At 41.3% G+C, this 19,101-nt stretch overlaps 1 long non-coding RNA gene across 1 annotated transcript; it reads left to right on the plus strand.

Annotated features, from left to right (window-relative positions):
• The first annotated feature begins 4,750 nt into the window (after positions 1-4,750).
• Positions 4,751-11,248, plus strand: LOC117737563. Its single transcript, XR_004610045.1, has 3 exons — positions 4,751-4,990; positions 7,477-7,603; positions 7,695-11,248. It is a non-coding gene; the product is annotated as an uncharacterized LOC117737563 (long non-coding RNA).
• Positions 11,249-19,101: the final 7,853 nt, after the last annotated feature.

Below are 19,101 nucleotides of genomic sequence, written 5' to 3' on the forward strand. Positions count from 1 at the left end.
TTGTCGGCTCTACACACAAAATATTACAAAGACGTTTTTGTGATGTGGAACACGAAGGAGACGCAGCACCCATAACACTTATGAATTATTAAAAAGGGAGGTTTTCGCTTTGATGCTCGTCTGCCGACGTTCCCCTCAGGGACGGGCAGATCCTCCGCTCATCCAGATGTGGCGGTAACCCGGGCGCGACCCCCCCCCCCCCCTGCCACTTTCATGTGCTCGTAGCCGACAGATCGGGACGCCGACAAAGTTCGGGGGGCCTCGGTTCGGTGAAGAGATGAAGCACAAATGTTACAGAGTTGAATCCCAATTCATACAAAGCTGATGAAGATTTACTGCAACAGACGCGGTCCTTTTTAATGCAGGAAGGCTTCATTATTAGGATTAATGACTCGCAGCACAAGTACAAAATTAAAAATATATATTTCCCAGGAGAACAGATGAAATGATAAAACGTGCTTATTGGAGTAACTGAGTGAATAAACAACCCTCTCTCATCATATTGGGGGGGGGGGGGGGGATTGGGTCACGTTTTAAATTTAATAAATGATATGTTTTTAGTACCAGACTATCGTCTTCATGAACTATCATCTCACGTGTGACGATACGCACGTTCAGCTGGGCTGTTTTTCCGTTTGAGGATCGGGAACTTCACTTCCTTTATGTCGGTATTTGACACCCTGCAGGCTGTAATAAACAATGACATTTACCTCTTTCTCACTCTGGAGTAATTTGCTTTCAAAGCAATTCTATTTCATATCTGGCTCTACTAGAAAACAAGACAAAACGTTGCATTGATGAGCTCTCTATCATCTAAATCATATAGTCTGGAGGCAATCTGAGCAATTTTCTTTTGTGCACATGAAAGCGACTGCCAAATAAGGACGTTAAATGCCAATTTGGAGGACTATTCATGCGACGGCACTTGGCGGAGGAGCGCGTGCAACAATGCACACGAACACGTGGGTTTGCCTATGCAGATGAAATGTCACGTGGGATGCAGTTTCAAGTGGAAATGATCTGCTGGTATCTACTTCGTTGCTAAAACTGGAGCATTGACCTTTTTTCATATTTATTTCTCGCTTCACATTTTTCACACCTTCTCCGCTGTACCGCAGGACGAGCCATGAAAATATGGAGTTGTGATTCGAATGGATAGTTTTAAAACCAAATAAGCAACATTGATTTTCACAAGGGTACAAATATCAGTAAATAAAAAGCCTAAGAGTAAAGCCACCGATTCCTATTTACTCTTAACTCCCACACTCCAAATAAGCAGCTTTGCAGAAGCTTTTAAAGGGGAGTTCATGAACACCTGTTTTTAAAATTTCTTTTACTGTATTGTAAAAAAGCAGTACACAGTAAAAAAAATAAAAAAACAGACTTTATCCTTTTAATCTGCCTGGTCCGCAACACAATACATGCAGTAACTGCTATTGGTCAGATATGACGTAATACTCCTTTAAAGCTTCAACTCGTGTGTCACGCTATGAAAATGTCATTTAATGGGGCCAGTTGTACCGATTTTCTGTCACAGCTAACTTTGAAATTGAAATGCGTCTCGCCGTCAGACCACAACGAGGTGCAGCCATCACATTTATATTATTACGGGAAGTTGTTAAATTGAATGACTCAAGCTGATGACACCTCCGCTGAGGACACAGGTGCATCCCGGCTTTTACACCTGAGGTTCTCAGACCTCGCTGATGAAGAGCGACGGTCTCTGGCGGACCACGACGAGGGACTTCATGCCAACTCATTTTACGATAAAATTTGACAAACTCCACTCATTAACGTCAGCTTTGAACTCGTGTTCACTGTTTTATCGGGTTCATTTATAAAACACCAGATTTCAGATTTGTAGCTCTCTGCTAATAAATTAAACATCTTTTGTGTCAGAGCAAAATGTCAGAGCTTTAAAAATTAATGCCGCCAGCCATTTTATTCATGGAGGTTTTTTTCATGCTGGTGACACCTCTGAGTCTTCATCCTGAAATTCATCCAGTGATGAGAGACACAGGTGCATCCCGTCCGTTGTACCCCACCCACCGCCTCCTCATTCATTGGCTCTGCCTCTCCCTGCTCGTCCACGAGCCGAGCCGCCAGAAAAACAGAGCGAGAGACGGGGGGCCGAAATTAAACGGAAATAATAAAGTGGGGTTTAACGTGGCGCCGTGCCCCGTCGTGTACAGTTCAGTTGAAAAAGCTTTCATTTGGACCCGGCCTCTGATATACGTTTACACAGCCTCTGTGTTTATCTGTCTCTTTGTAAATGTCATGGACGGGGCACAAAATGCCAAGCGTTTGTGTTTTTTGTGGCTGTCTCGAGAGAACAAAAAAAACAACAACAATATTTCCATAAACACGGTGCCGATGTCCGTCACGCATGCGAGTTGGCAGCATTGGAGCCTCGTGCAGGAAGGACCACGTGCCACATTGTGGGTTTAAAGGCGGCGCTCTCATCACGTGTTACTCAGCAGGTGTTTCATTGTCTATACTCATGGGTAGAACTGGCATCAACACATGGCTTTGTATGGTTTCTTTGGACATATATTGGATAGGATTCAAAACTGTTTAGGATTTGTGGACACGCGTCGTGAGGTGGAAATGTCAGTCCATTATCCGCCATATCTTGGGCTCCTCGTGCCACTCGACAGTGGCCTCGATACGCGTGAAGCGCTTCCCCACGTTGTGATAAGAGTGTGTGGAGTGAGTGGATTCAGTGGCATCTAGCGGTGACGTAGCAGATCGGAACCAACTGAACGCTCCTCCACTCGCTCCTTCCTTCCCGAGCTACGGTGGCCCTTCAGGTTAAAGTGCGTTTGGTTTTGCCCTAAATCTGAAACCCCGTTTACACGATGGGAAAACGCACATATTTTCATGCGTTTTGGCCTTTCATTTACACAAAAACAGAGGTTTTATCACGGAAAACGATCATTTCTAAAAACTCCGACCAAAGTGGAGATTTCTGAAAACTCAGTTTTTGTGTTTGCGTGTGAACTAGGTCAAACGGAGCTTTAGGTTGTCAAACGTCACAGTATGCGACTAAAAATGCTTCACGTCATGTGAGCGTCCTATGTTTACAGTTAGTTTACTTAGGCTACTGATCATGGATGGTGTCAAGGTCCTTGGAGGTCAGCAGTCCTTCTTCAGCTTTCTATACTCCCAAGACGTAGGTACATTGCCTGCCAACGAAAAGGAAGTTGGTCGTGTTTTTCGTAGTTGTTGTTGGTTTTGAGAATTCTGATTGGTTTGCATGTCTTTATCCTGCCGACTACAGGTTTGGCATAGTTATGATGGCGCCCGGGGGCGTATTTATGCGGGTTCATATAAACAGAAACTTTTTTGAAAACGACCTTGTGTGTACGACATTATTTTTGAAAACGGAGGGGCAGAAATATTCGTTTCTGTAAATATCCGGCTATGTGTAAATGTGGCCTTAGTTTCAGACGGTTATACTCTAATGAAAACGTTATTTTTTACAAATTTAGAGGCTGGCTTGTTAGCTTGCTAATTCCACCATGTTTTCATGCTAGCAAAATGAGCCAAACAGCGGGCTGGTGGCCGGTGGCTACTACATTGCTATTATTCTAGGGAGCTTAGCTAATTAATGTCACATTTGTAGTTTGAAAAACGGTATATTTGTGAATTGTAGTGGTAAAAAAATAGACCATTAGTTCACCGGTCACCCAAATATGAAAAGAACCAATGAACTGTGGTTCACTTGACTGTGGTTTGAATAAAAAAATGGGAGTTTAAATGTTTCAGAAACCCTGATATTATATTTGGAAATGCTCTGAAATGAATTAATCGTGGACCGCAAGAAATTACAGAATTGCTTTTGTTTCTGGAAGTTTAAAAATGCTCAAATCCCTCTTTTCACACATTATATTCAGAATATGGTGTTTCCATAAATGTATCGTAGTTTCTTATTGGAGTACTCCATAAAACTTCTCATCTGGAATGAGTTCTTAATCAGGAATCTGAAACCAACAGATAACCACGAAACACGATCAGAACCATGATACTAGTGCAAATGTAAAACACGCCGACTGAGTGTGTTGCTTCGAGAAATATTCATGGTTAATAAACAGCAGACACACACACACACACACTTACTTCTTGGTGATGTAATTTACACTGCATGTTAATTTGAACTGCTGAAATATTTATCTCAGAACGCTGTTTTAAAAAACTGTGACACTGAATAACGACTTGTTATAAGAATTTCTTGTTTGAAGAAACTTTTTCTAAAAGACAACCACAGTAAGACAACAGGAATTAAAAAGGAAGGGCATGTAGTGGGGACATATTATGCTCATTTAAACAAACAAAAAAAAAAAATCATTATTTTTAGTTTGAATATACTTGTATTAACCATGTCTGAATCTACTTAGCACCTGTCTCTTTAAAAGCCCAGTCTGGTCCGATTGGCTTACGAGGACGATATGGTGCAAAAAAGCCGTGGTTAGAGATAATAGTGAATATTACATGATATGTCCCACTTTCAACAATGGTTTTAATCTCTTTTATGTGAATATTTAAAAGATGAAATGCTAAATGCACAGCTGTGAAACCAATCTCCACTCAAGTGTGAACTGTTGCGTTGGCCTCCAGAATAACAAAGAGGAACAGTCCACGTGTTATTTTTCCTGCTGTTACTGTGTACTGGATGTGCACTCTTGTGCAACGGCACGTGTAAAAACCTCATTGCCGTTTGTCCTCAATGGGTAGAAAATTATAGGTACTGGCTACCATACCGCATCCCATCAATACCACACCTCATCATTGTGTTGTACTTGTGAGAACCCTAATTGATTACAATTCCCTAATTGATAACACACTCAATAGACCCCGGAGGCCTCCTGAAGTGCTCGTTGGAATGGATCTGATTGACGAACAGCATCCGAAAGTCGGTTCCAGAAGGTTTCACTCCCACTTTCTGCAGCAGCTGGCCAGGTGAATATGGAAAACAAAGAAACAGATGACGGTACGTTAAAACAAGTATATATGATAAAATAAAAGTGGCAAGTGTATTTTGATAAAGAAAAGATGTGCCAGGGTGCTTGAAGGTAAATGTCCTGGGGATGTAAGAGTCAGTTAGGGGGGGGGGGGGGGGATCCCGATCTTTGTTGATGAACCAGACTGCAGGTGGAAAGAAACCTCTTTTTTATTATGTACCACTTTGTGTGCCTCTCTTTGTGTGTAAATCCAAGTGCAGCACCATGAATGCCTTTTGGGGACAGAATGTAAAAAAGAAAGGGCATGAGACTCGACTGACATCACCCGGTGATTGGACGGCACTTAGGGGCACATTACCTTAATGACACCAAAAACATGTGATGAACAGCTGTGAGTTTTTGATTTGCCTTACGTGGAAAGGTAATTGTCAAATTATCTTTTATTTTATTTGTCCAAAACAACAATAAGCCAAATTAAAATAAATGGGCCATGAATAAACCGGGACAACATTTTCACCTTCTTCAATTTACGCCTCACTCTAAAAGGCAAATTGGACCTCAAATAGAAAGAAGTACAATATCTCAAACAGAGACATTGGGTTACAAATAGTTTGGTACGTTTGAATGGTTTAATAAATAAAACTTATTCTATGAGTTTCAGTGGCATGTTGTCAGGGCCTCGTAGGAGCTGGAGAAGTGTCTTGATCAGTAGAAGGTACCTTTGCGATCACAGTAAGTACGGATAGAAAAAAAACCAGGAAATTGTTTCATCTTTTCAGAAAGACTGAAATACATTGTGAAACAAAGTCTGGCTAGCCAAGCAGCACATCCTAAACACTCACTAACAAGGCCGGTTTAATTCAAACAAAATACAAGAATCGAGCAGGCATGAATGGCTGCAAGGCTTCAGCAAACAACGAAAAAGAAAGGGGAAATGGTAGTGGGAAAGAGGACAGTATATATATATATATATATATATGTTTAAATATATTTATATAGAATCGGGCTTAACGAGGGAATGAGGAATGAAGGGAGGAGGGCCAGGAGAAAGACAAAGGAGGAAAGCTCTCTAATAGACAGGTGAGGAATGATAGAGCCGGAAAGCTCCACAAGGTAATTTTTCTTAAAGTTCATTGAATATGCTCAACATTATACAGTGTGGGATAATGACCTGGATCTATATATATTTTGGTTGCACATAGTACACTTAAGGCTACTCCTAAAGGTTTTCTTAAAATGTTCTCTTACGTATTTATACTTTAGGAATCCCTTAAAGTCAGTTTGTTGCATAAAAGACCTTAGCTTTCGGCGATAAATGAGGAAAATGTGTGTTCAGCGACCGGGAGAACCCAATTATTAAGCTTAATGATTGATTTAACACTGTAGATTGTTTTTATGCCCAGGCCCGCAGACAGGCAGTGCAAACTAAATCAGTCATTAAGTAAATAGTTAAATAAGGTTGCGGCAGCGCTGCCACATTAGAGTGAAATAGGCCTAAAGATGATTAGACGGAGTGAACAGATGATCAGTTTCCATTTCCCAGTCTGCAGGCGTATTCAACACGATGCATTTGTGTGAATGCAGCTGGACTGAAGTCGTGTTGTTGACAGTGATGCATTAAGTCGTCAAAGGTTACAGTATATATTTACATGGAGAGCCTGAGGGGTCAACACGTAAGAAGAGAACATGTGTTGGTGTTGAGTAAATGAACTGATTCATTTCCTTTATGGTTTAGGGTGTTGCAATGACAGCAGTGAATTGATTGCTGTGGTGCTAATGGGAAGGAGAAGACCCTTAAGAGCTGCAATGATTTGCTGCCGGTGAAAAAACCATTATGCACAAACAGCCAAAGAGCTATGCACATGACTCAATTTATAATTATAATATGAATAACTTTTGAAAAGGTAGTGTGTTGTCAATAAATGATGTAGTCAAAATTAGGCTTTACTGAGCCATGAATTACATCGCCACAAATACCTATGATGGAAGGAAATGTGACCACATTTTCATTATTGAAAAGTTGCCACAATTTCTGCAAATATTAGTCTTTGTTATCATTAAAGAAAATCAGCACTGGTTCTTATCCTGTATTTTTTCTGTTGAAATAAGAAGTATGACACTTTGAACAACAATGTTTCTTTAAAGCCTTTATTTAAAGCTGTATAAATGCGGAAAATGTGTCCATCCAAACAATAAGATTTTTTTTTTTTTTTAGACGCAAACGCAGAAGTGACATGAAATTGACCTCAGTTCATATCCCACCGCCAACGAACCTTCAACGTTGGTTTCTTTTAACTATGAACAAAATCTGTCCCTTACAGCAGCGGTCCGCAACCACCAGGCCACGGGCCAGTACGTGGGTCCTTTCGTAGCGGGCTGCACAGAAATATAAATCAAGATAGCAAAAATGAGGTTCAGATAACACGCCGGTGTTCTGGATTAAAATCAAGGAGGAATATCCTAAAATGGCCACTGAAAACTCTGCTTCTATTAACAAAATCCTGTCTTTGTGAAGCGGGTTTTTTTCTGGACTAGACTCGACAAAGAACACACGTCGGGCGTCATTGTCTCCCGTTGACCCAAGATGGGACCGGCTCGTTGCAGAGAAATAAGCTCAGGGCTCCCACTAACTCGGCGTAATGGTGAGTTGTATTTTTATGCACTTAATATTTGTTTTTATGCCGGTCGTATGATTTTAAGTAAATCACAAAAAGTACCTTTGGTCGTTAAAAGGTCTCAGAGTCACACGATCACTGAGCTGATGGAATAATCTGGATGGGTCTGATGAACAGGATTGCAAGCAGGTGTTGGAGATGAGCCCAGGGGGCCGGTTGATGGAAGCCGAGCGCGCACACACACACACACACACACACACACACACACACACACACTAGGGAAATGGCAGAGCCGTGACATGTGCATATGACCATATATTGGGGGTCAATAAGAAATGTTTTGTCGTTTTGGTATAAAAACATGCATTCTAATCATCAGCTTAACAAAGAATTACTGAAATGTGTGTGAATACAGACAAGTACTGTAATGCTGATGATGAGCATCACATTTCACACCAGTCTGTTTCAATATTGTCTCTCTCTGTTCTCCAAAAGTAAGCAGATCATTTACTCATTTAGTCTGCTCAAGAAGTTAAATCAGACTTTGTATCGTGTTTGCTACGATAATTGCACCACTGTTTCTTACAGCTGAACCTTGTATTCCAACAGGTGAAGAAAGCTCCAGTCAGTGGGGTACTCTTTTTGGTGGTTTCCCTGATTTACCTGCACAGATGTGTGCTTTGTAAATGAAACTCAAACATTACATCAGTTCCTCTGGCCAATATTCCGCATGGCGAAAGAGCAGAAAGCTCAAATGCTTCAGCAAAAACCGAGCATCTCTTTCATCTTCCTCCCTTTGCTCGGTCCTTGAAGTGAAGATGGTGGACTCTTTTTTTTTTTGGAGAGCCCCGAAGGCAGCCGGGCTTTTGTCTTTGATGTTATTCTCTCTCTCATATCTGAGAGACCTCAAGCTCAGAAAAAAATGGCTGCAGTGTTGACAGATGAGATGCATGAAAAGAAAAAAGTCAAGAGTCCTGTCAACAGTAAAGACTGCATTAAATAGATTGGATTTTAAATGAAATCTCGACTGGAGAATTAGTGACCTAAAATGTATCCTAAAATGTGACTGTGGTTCAGTCAGGTGGTCTTCCTTGTGCAAAACTATGGAAATATTGGATTTAAACACACACACAAAAAAAGAAAATCAATAAAAATTCCAAAAACAAATCCGCAAACGGCTGGATAATAGGTACAATTCTGGCCTCAGCTCTAAGGCTTATGTAGGGAACACTATGTCACCCAATTAGGAGGAAATGTACAGAGTGCCTATAGAAATGAGCAATACTGCTTTTGTCCCAAAGGGCCCCCACAATCAATACAAAATGGATAACACATTTCACCACAAAGCATAAAACGGTGTACATGAGATGGCAGCACAATGTTATATTACCACCAGCAATTGTAGGCAAGTCCCCACAATCTAGGAAAGATGTGTTGGTCCCCACAATGACATTAATCAAAAGTACACACACACACACACACACACAGACCCACTTTTCCTATTCATCACAATTTTTTTTCGATTCCTCTGTGAATTCATAACCACACACAGCTGATCCATCCTGTCTTCCATTCAGCTAAAATCCCCCGAGACACCAGCAGTCTTACAGTTGATCCCTCATCTTAGCACTGACTTCTCTGCTCAGTGTGCGTGTGTGTGTGTGTGTGTGGTACTGCAGTGGCTTTGAAGTGCAGCTGCATGTGCAAAATGTATGCGATCCACTGCTGTCCGAAATGAATATGAATATTTTTTGTAAGCAGTGTTTGTGTGTAAATTCTTATTGTCCGCAGTCTCTTGCCTCTGATAATGAACCGCTTTGTTCTCGCCGTTTTGTCGCCGCTCATCCATCAGCCGTGTCTCTCTGCTCTGCTCCCAGCAATTCATCATCATGAAGAAATCCTCTCTGATAATTCATATTGGGTGTCGTTTCCATCAAATAACACAGACAGTGCTTTGCGTATTGATTCGTCTGCATTTACACAACAGACATCACACTCTTTGAGTGTTCCTTGAGACCTAATCCCACATTTTGCGAACGTGTTCAATAATTTGTGAGCCAGTTTCTTGTTGATCTCACGAGATTAGTGGCCAATTAAAACTAGCATCTACATATTTGTACTGTACGTGGTTGAGGATCAAGTAAAGATTACCTTTTCAAGCCTTATTTTCCCCACACCTTTCCCATATGATACAGTGGTATAAATCTGAGAAGGAAATTAAATAAGAGACACATCCCATAATGCTTGATGTGTAGTATGAAGTCATTTCTCAGTCCCATTTTATCTCAGTCTCTCTCACATTTGGTGAAAGTAGAGTGACAGACATTTTTTCAAAAAAGAAAAACATAACAAAATTTGGTTTTAGACATTTATTACATGTATCTACTATTTTATTCATATATTCCACCACTTTTGTGAACCTAAGGCTTTGGTAAACCAAGTTCCATCATCAAAAACAGTTCACATGAGTAAAGGCATGTTTTCACAAGAGATTTAAAGAATTTTAATGAATCAGACTTTAACTTTTCAGCTTTAGGGCCAAATTACCCCAGAGTTAAACCTGCTATGTAGGACACGGTCCTGGTCTATTGGTGTAATAACAACCATTATTACACAATGAAGTCAAGAAACTAAACAAATCTGCACATTATTAGTTATTAGTCAGACACAAACTGACACACACACTGACAAACAAACTGACACTGACAAACAAACTGACACACACACACACACACACACACACACACACTGAACAAACCGGAGATAGATTTGACCCCGTTCCATCTCTCCCTCTCTCTTCAGCGTTGGGACTCCACGGGTTGGGAGTGATTGCAGGTCGCAAGAATGTGTGTCCTTCAGTAGTTATTTTAACACAAACCTCCATTTTTTTCCTGTGAAGACGGAAGTTTATTTTTTGAAAAGACCGTATTCTTGTAACTAACAGAAACTGACTCGTGTTGCTTTCGTAGGAAACTTTTCGTAAGATGTCATACGAACCGTTTCGGTTGAACGCAGCACGAGGCTCTCCAGGAGACGAGACTTTGACCTTTTGACCTACAGTTTGTACTGTCGCCATCAGCAGTTGTTCCCTCAGAACCTTGTTGGTCACCAACTGACTCATGACAGCAGCAGGAATTTACTCTCCAGCACTCTAAAGGTGCTGCCAGCACTGAGTGGCTCAAACCGTCACCCTCCCCATGTTTGGCGACCATAGTGCTTCCACACGCTGATGGTTCAGTGATTGAAGGGTAACGACGCAGCAGGAACATCCATAAGAGGCCTTTAACTGCTTCTGGAGAACAGCGTCGGGATTGGCCGTCCTCCATTCTGCTGGTTAATCAGACGGCGGTTTGGCCCCAAAGATCACCCCGGCTCATCAACAGATCTATCGATCATCTGATCGGAGGAGAGCTCCTCACCTGGATCTGGTCTTTGTCAACGTTGAAAGGAGAAATAAAGTTTGCCGTCTTGGTTCAAACTACGGAGCCTCCGTGTACACTAAACATACATTTTGAACATGCCCGTTTACTACAAACGTGATCTGTTGATGCTTTTTATTCGTGCTCTGAAACATTGACACACTCTATTAACATTACATTTGAAATAAGAAAAAGCCCTTTTTTAAGCTTATTCTCAGATGTTTGAACTTTCTTCTTTTGAGACATAAAATGCCCCCCCCACCCCCCCCAAAAAAAATAAAATGGTTTCTACTGTTGGAATTTATAGATTGGTCACGACTGGAGCCCCGGTGATGGCGCAGAAAGCCGGCGGCTCTGCGGTGGCGAACACTCTCAGCACGGAGGAGGCAGAACAGGCACGGCACTATTTTGGCAAGAACAGAACGTCTCTAGGAACCCTTCATGCTCCTCGGCCGCCAGCGGAGCAGCTTTTGGTTGAGCGGAACAGAAGACTTTTGAGTTCTGTTTTTCCCCTCGCAGCCATTAGCACATTAGGGAGGGCACGTCTATTTTTAAAAGGCATCTCTTCAACAACAAGGCGATTAAAGTACTTTCCAGAAGACATACGCGATAGATGTCAAAGAAACACTAGGCAAAACAAATCCAATCACGTGAGTGTTTGTTTCACCTTTCCTCAATCCACCTAAAAGATGACGTTAGTTGCTTACCCAGTGCCATTTAACGACGTAACTACGGCAACGGCAATGTAGCTCACTCTTGGTCATTTTGTTGCTCGTAACAAAGCATAACTCTCATTTTAAAGCCTCGTGCTACTCATGGTTGCTGTAAAATCACCTTCAAATGCATATTCTGATGTTGCAACACAGATTTGATACATAATATTCAGACTTTAAGGTACATTTACTTGTGAAGAACGTGTTCTGCATGTGTAAATGCATGTGCTCCACACTCGATGCTCCTTTGAAGCTCCCACTCTTTTTATGTCTTTGTAGGGGGAAGAGACTGTTTTTTCATTCAGAGTTTCTTCAACGTATAATGAATGTATTTCCCCCCTCGAACAATCACTTTTATCTTATACAAAAATGTACGTGTCTTTGGCAAGACACAACAAACATGGACGCACGCTGAAACACAAAAACACCACACTGCAAGTACAGTGCTGAATGACTAGAGCGTTGTGCAATAGCAGCATTTGACATGCCGTTGGGCTGGTGATCCTCTGGGGAATTGGAGCCATTTTGGATATGAAGCCGGCAGTGCCCTTCTCCCAGCTCCGCCGTGTGGCGAGTGACCTCTAAGCGCTGGCGAGGCAATTAGAAGCAAATGCAATCCATGAAAAAGACAACAACAAAAAAAGGATTATTATTATTTTTTGTCAGAATGGAATGAGGAGGCATAGGGGGGAACTTATTTTCGCCCTAATAAATGGGGCTTTTCCTGCCTGAGTCTGTCTGGCAGGAAGGGGGTTGAAGCATGCAGCCTTGTTTCTAAAAAATGGCATTCCCATACAACGAAACAGCGTTGTGAATTATGTTTCAAGGGTATGTGTTTTTTGTCATAGATCACACTTGCATTGGACATTTTCACAAATACGTTTCAAACTTGTCCACCAGTTGTCGTCGCAGGAAAGAGATCGGGGTTGTGGGTCGGTCCATAAACACAGGGCATTCCCTTCAGGATCGTTAGTTTTTTGTTTCTTTTCCTGAACACATGTAAGTACTTTTGTTTTTTAGAGAAAATACACTTTTTTTCAAACGTCAATGAGAGTGCAGTATGGTTGAATAGGAAGGTTATTTCATAGGAGAATGGAGTTGCATCATGATAAAGCTCCCGGGCGAAGGACTAGACACGGCTCAGTAAGCCACTGGACGACTGCAACATCAAACCATCAACAGACTTCAAAGCTCCGTGTCGTCATCAGAGAGATTTCCATCCCAGGCCACGACATAGTAAACGGTCTCTATCTCATCGGTATGCTCTCTTATGCCTTGAAACAAGCACCCCTTTTGACATAAATCCTTCCTCAGTCGTTGCAAACAAAATGAAGGCTGACACTGATCATATTCCACTGATTGGGTCGAGACAAAAGGCACACAACTCCACACTGGCAGCTCCTGGGACATCGGCAGAAGAATCGGGGGGTCAACGCTCAAAGCCGCCCCGCTGTTATCCATCTGTAGCCTTTTGGCACGCAATTTGCCCTTACTTAGTTTCAAGACTTCATCTCTTGAATATGCATGGTCTCTTTAGTTAGAGGTATGTCTTCAGGGCATTGATTCAAAGTCGCTATACTTCAAAAGCATGCATACATAGTATGTACTATACTTGACAAAGCTATTTGCATAGATTTGTATGCATTTATGAATCCTTGTATTCTTTTCAGCGCATGCTTTGCATTCCATCGGACTGCTGGTTTTCAATAAGCAGGGAGGTTGGAGCGTGCAGGCAGTGAATAATTCATTATTTGAACGCTGATGAAAAAAAATGGGTGTGTTTGTCTGATGAAATTATGCAGCGTCAGACCCACGCGCGTCTCAAAATTGCAGAAGCTGTGCACATCTTAATGCCGTAAACGATGCGATTCTCAAATGTCACCGAGATGTATTCCAGATGACGTCATGCCATATGCATAATTCATGTTTGGAATGTCAATGCCGAGGGAGAAAGGGAATCCTTATGAAGTGGTGATTGCGTGATGCAACATTTGCAAGTCTAAACGGCATGTAATTAAAGTAGTATGTATTCTAAAAGTATGAAAACAAAAAGGTTTGGGTTGGTTGGTGTCCTACCAGCTACTACCAAAACCGGACCGGCGATTCCAACTGGTGTCACTCCAGTCACAGATGATATTCTGTTACCTTCAGGCTGCAGCTGACCTTTGAGCCAGTCAGGAGCAGAGTGATTATTCCTGTAGAGATCCCTGAAGAGCTTTCCTCGGAGACAGTCGCCACCAAGATTGGGGGGGAGGGGGGAGGGGAATAGTCTTCTTCAGGCACCGCAGCCTGAAGAAGAAAACAACGGTAACGTGAGCCTGCTGAGTGCACAGCCTCGCTCAAAGGCCATCTATACCATAATAACAGTAGTCAGGACTGGCAGTCTTCCAAATGCAAAAGGCTCTCTCAAGAACCAGTGTTAGGTTTCGATTTATGTTTTAATCTAAGAGTCTGAGTCAATTCACACCTTTCAAAGGTTTATTGAAAAACTACAAGCAAGTGTCATTTTGAGAACCAATTTATTTTCTACATTTCCAAGTCTCTGAGGAATAAAACGTCATCCAGCCTAATAACTCTATTAACATTTTTCTTTTTTTGTTGACGTTTCTGAGAATTTGGAAATACTAAAATTGGTCTTAAGTGTTAATTTGTGCAAGTTTAACACAAGTAAATGTTATCTTTTGTTTACATCTGTGCAACCATCTAATACACTTTTTCAAACTCCCTCATATTTGACACACAGCCGACCGGAGTGGATCAGAACGAGCTCTGAGCCCTCCAAGCAAAGCTCCTCGCTGGTTATCTACATCTCCAGACCATGAGCAGGAGTTGGCAGCGACAATATTCAATTGCATTAGAGGATTGGGGATTTCTATTTCAACCCAGTCGCCAGAAAATAAAAACGTTGGCTTTGTACGTCTCTGCAAACCACGGACATGTTGAACATGGACGTTTTTGCAAGTGTCTTTTATACATCAAGTTGACCGTGAGAGAACATTACAAGTATAATTACTTTAATAATTAAGAAGGAAGCAAACAAACTCATGAATTTGCAGGTAAAGCAAAAGTAAACAGATGCTTTTGACGAAATGTTTACGTTAGAAAGTCCCCAAAGGGTGGTAGTTATTTAAAGTAATTTGTTTGTGATGGTTACTAAACCCCTCGCCAGTCGTTTCACAACTTTCACCCATTGTGCGTTTCCGCCAGTGTGACACGAAGCTGATATGAAACGTACACTCAATTAATCCCGTTGAAACGTATTATGCCAAGCATTCTGCCAACTGGGTTCACAAAGGGGCTAAAAAATGCAAGAAACAGAAGACAAGGGGCCCCGAGAGTAAAAACTAAAGATGAAAGATTAACGACACAGTAAAACACTGCATCATTTGCGCATAGTTTAAGCGTATATGCGCCCGGCTCTAATTATGTTTCTACAACCCATCAGAGCTCTGCATTTTGCCCTGGGGAAGAAGATGTGAGGAACTGGTGGAGGACGGTCCCTCCCCAGTCACTTGTTCACTGCCTACATTTAAATATGGAACCTCTCTTACTCATTGCGACCCTCAAACATAACGCCTCGGAATGAGTTTTCATCTTTTATATTCATTACAACAAGAAATGGTAAAAAAAACACTTTGAGGAATCACCTCGGGATGGAATTTTTAAAAACTAAAACCACTATCAAGGAATACGAATTGCAGACGCAATGCGATGCAAACTGTGAAACTGGGTTTTGATGTGGATTCATATGTTTTAGGAGATGTGAGGTTCAGTGTCTTTTTGCAAATGTGTGATTTGAACTGGCTGAATTTATGTATAACAGAGCTCAACGTAAACCAAACATTTTGCCTTTTATTTCTTGAAAAAAACAACAGTAAGCAACAAGCTTCTCACATTATGTTAATTTAAATGTCACCTACAGGAGAAACACACACTGAGTGAGTTCAGGCCTTTATTAGTTAGCTCATGAATGGCATTAAAGGGCATGGTGTGCAATCCCAGTACGTCTCGTGCTTATCAAACTTTGATATTGCAAGAATCAGGCTGCATGAACATACTTTCTACAATGTCCATCCATTTACAATATATATATATATATATATATATACTTAAAGCTACAACGAGGAACTTTCATGTTGTGTTGGCGTTGGCGTTTCCTGTTTCCGAGCACTGAGTCTGATCGTCGGCCTCGTGCAGTCCCGGTTCTCCCGTGCCTCCTAATTTGGGGATTATTTAGGCACTATAAAACTGAAGGATTAAGTGTTTCCTCGTGGGCTGTTCCTAGTTCTTAAAATAAACAATTTATGAAACCATTGGATCATAAACAAAATGCATTGTCACAAAGCTTACTTTTTTTTCCCCTCCATATTATTTTGGCATCTTAAAATGTTCCCGCCATGTTGCAGGATAATCCAATATTAGAGATCTTTTTCAAGAGAGTCGTTGCTAAAACATGTGGCAGAAGTCTCCATTAAAGTAAGCAGATGCAAGAGCTTACACGTCCATATTCTACTGGGATTCCTCTTCTCCGAAGAAGAGTGAAGTATTAATATGTTTTGTTGTTGGGCTGGGATTCTGGGGACAATAAGCATTTACATATATATATATAAGAACAGAGAAGTCCTATTAAAATATTCGTTGCAATCAAATATGAAATGAAATACGGTGTGGTTCAAATGAAAGATGTTAGAATTTTCATCTCGCCATTGAATTAATTGAACTGTATGCACGAACGCCACATTACGTCAACAACATCGGAAGTTTGTCGGACGAGAGAGAAAGGGGGGAGGCAGACGGAGATAAAGAAGGAAAAGGAAGACGTGCAATCAGTTGTAGATGTTTGTGATGCAAAATGAAGTCAAGTGCTGATGCTGCTCGCTCTCAAGTCATCGTGATTGATTGAAGTTGTAACGGCCAAGTGCCAAATGTCCTCAGTCATGGGGGGGGGGGGAGTTTCAAACTATCGTCAATCATGCTGCGTTCTGCTAGAAGCACTTTGGATTTCTATACAGTTACTAAAGATTAATATTCGCCCTCAAGCTTATTTTATATTTTCCTCCAGATGGTCATTTTGTACCATGGGGCTTGTGATAATTAACACTTGTGGCCCCTGGCCCCTTCCTCTGGGCTACAGTTTGTAAGATGTGTCCCTGTCTTGTGTCATGAAGTGGCCCCTCAGACAACCTGCTTGGCCCCTGCAGGGTGAAAATGACTATTGAGAGATGTTGAGTGAGATAAAGAAAAAGCAAATTTTCCATCGTTTCCTCTTGACAGACGGAGAGGCGGAGGCCCATAAATCAATCCATCTGGGAGCGGGCCTCCAGACAATACTTTCATGGCACTCTACATTCACAATGCTCAATTGGTTGGATGAGGACAAAGAAGCACAAGGAGGATTCAATACTTTTCTTGTAGCTTGGAGAAGAGAACAATGGTGACAACACGAGTGTCGTTGGAGTGGATGTCGGTTTTTATCCAAGAGTCTCACAAGGGTGCACGATAACTACCTTCAACCTTCGGATGAATCCATGCAAGAAGACAACTCTACTGAAACAACAATTCTTTTTTATTTAATTCATCAGCCATCAAAGATTACACTGGTCTAGCAGGCGAGTATAGAAGGGCAATTTGATCTTCAGTATCTGTTGATTGTAAGAGTTTATGTATAATCTTTCAGCAAAATGATGAATAAACTCAAATGCAAAGTAAATATATTATAGCTATTATAGAAAACTAACCTACAATCACGAGACGCTAAGTCGTAAAAAATAACAAGAACACATTTAGTCTACTTCTCTTTTTTTTTACCGAATTGAACTCGCTCTTGCATGCGGAGGTGCTTCCACGAGACCACGACTAGGAGCTTTGTCTTTAACGCAGATTAAATCCCAGGTCAAATTTAATCTGATTATACCGAGGTTTAAGGGAAAACATCCACTTATTTTCTGCAAATACAATGTTGATATGTTTTTAGTGTCAAAGATACCCGTTTTGTTCTCTTCCCCGATAGCAATAAGCTGTAATTGCAGAAACAATATTTTTCCTGGTATTGTTGCCACAGACAAGCAGTGCATAATACTGCAGATGTGAAGGCTCCATTGTAGAGTTTGTAAGTTTCTATCCATTGTGTCACAACTTGGATTTTATTAAATGATCATGGTGAGCCATAACCAAACACGAATGCCCTAAAATGTCCTCTCAGAATTCTTTTGGTGATCGTTGTCCACTCCGTCCATGTTTTTCTTTCAGCCTAAATATTTAACTATAGTCACAATGTGCATTGGACTTGAAATGTGATTCTGGGCCTTTTTAACGTAATACCTTGTCTTTGTATCTCAGCCCCATGGGCAACAGATTGCAGTTCCCATTTGACTCCAGAAGTAGAAATCCAACTGGTGGACTTTGAAGATCCATAAAGAAAAATAGATAAATATATGAATAATCAGCCAACTCTTCATAGTTATCTTCTTCTCGTGTGATGACATGTTTACCACAGCCATCTTTTGGGTAGTGTGGATAATAAACCTTCTAATAAGTTAGCAGGCATTGCCGAGGCATCAACCACGAGCACACATGACTCACTCTCTCAGCCAGAAGACCGTTGCTTGATCCCCGATGAAAATGAGAAGTCACTTTGTGAACGTTATAAACGTCACCGCCGCTTTTCCTAAACCTTACCAAATACTTTTCTTGCTTAAGCTCAGTTAAGTGAGTTCTTGTGAAGACTTAAAAGACTCCATGCACGTTATGAGCGAGATATGACAAGACTTCCTGGCTTTTTGTAGGAAAATGCATGAAAAAGGAGGAGGTCATAGTTGGATACCGTGTTTTTTAATCTCGTGAGAGAGTGAAGCAGTGCCTGGACTTGAATTTGGGAAAAATTAGGAGATACCAAAATCACATTGAACCTTTATTTTCCTCTTAACATCTGTATAAACAATATATTTAATACACTACAGAAAACATTTGTATTAATATGTGTTTTTTTTCTGACAATACATCCCCGCCAAATGTCCACTTTCCCTTTTAAAACCCATGACGACGTAACAGTCTAGCTCTCTTCTCTGTTCAGAACTTGCATTTACAATAAAGCTCGTGGGTTTTTACCAAGTCTTAGCTTCATATTACGAGTCTGCAAGGAAGGCTGGCCTTCCAGGGGTGTCTGGCAGAGCTGAAGGGGGTTCAAATAGACGGGGTGCTGTCCAATGTGGGCAAGTGATTGAAGCTAATTAGCCTGTTCAGTGTACTTTTTACATCATAAAACTTGCCCGGTGCTTCTGTAAATTTGGGTTAAAAATAAGACTTTTCACATTGAAGCCCCAGGCTCTGCTCCCTCCTCCTCCTCCTCAAGTCTCCTCATCCTTGTTACTCTTCAGCTTTTTGCCCTCACCAG

Source organism: Cyclopterus lumpus, chromosome 10 (assembly GCF_009769545.1).
Source record: "Cyclopterus lumpus isolate fCycLum1 chromosome 10, fCycLum1.pri, whole genome shotgun sequence".
NCBI lineage: Eukaryota > Metazoa > Chordata > Actinopteri > Perciformes > Cyclopteridae > Cyclopterus > Cyclopterus lumpus.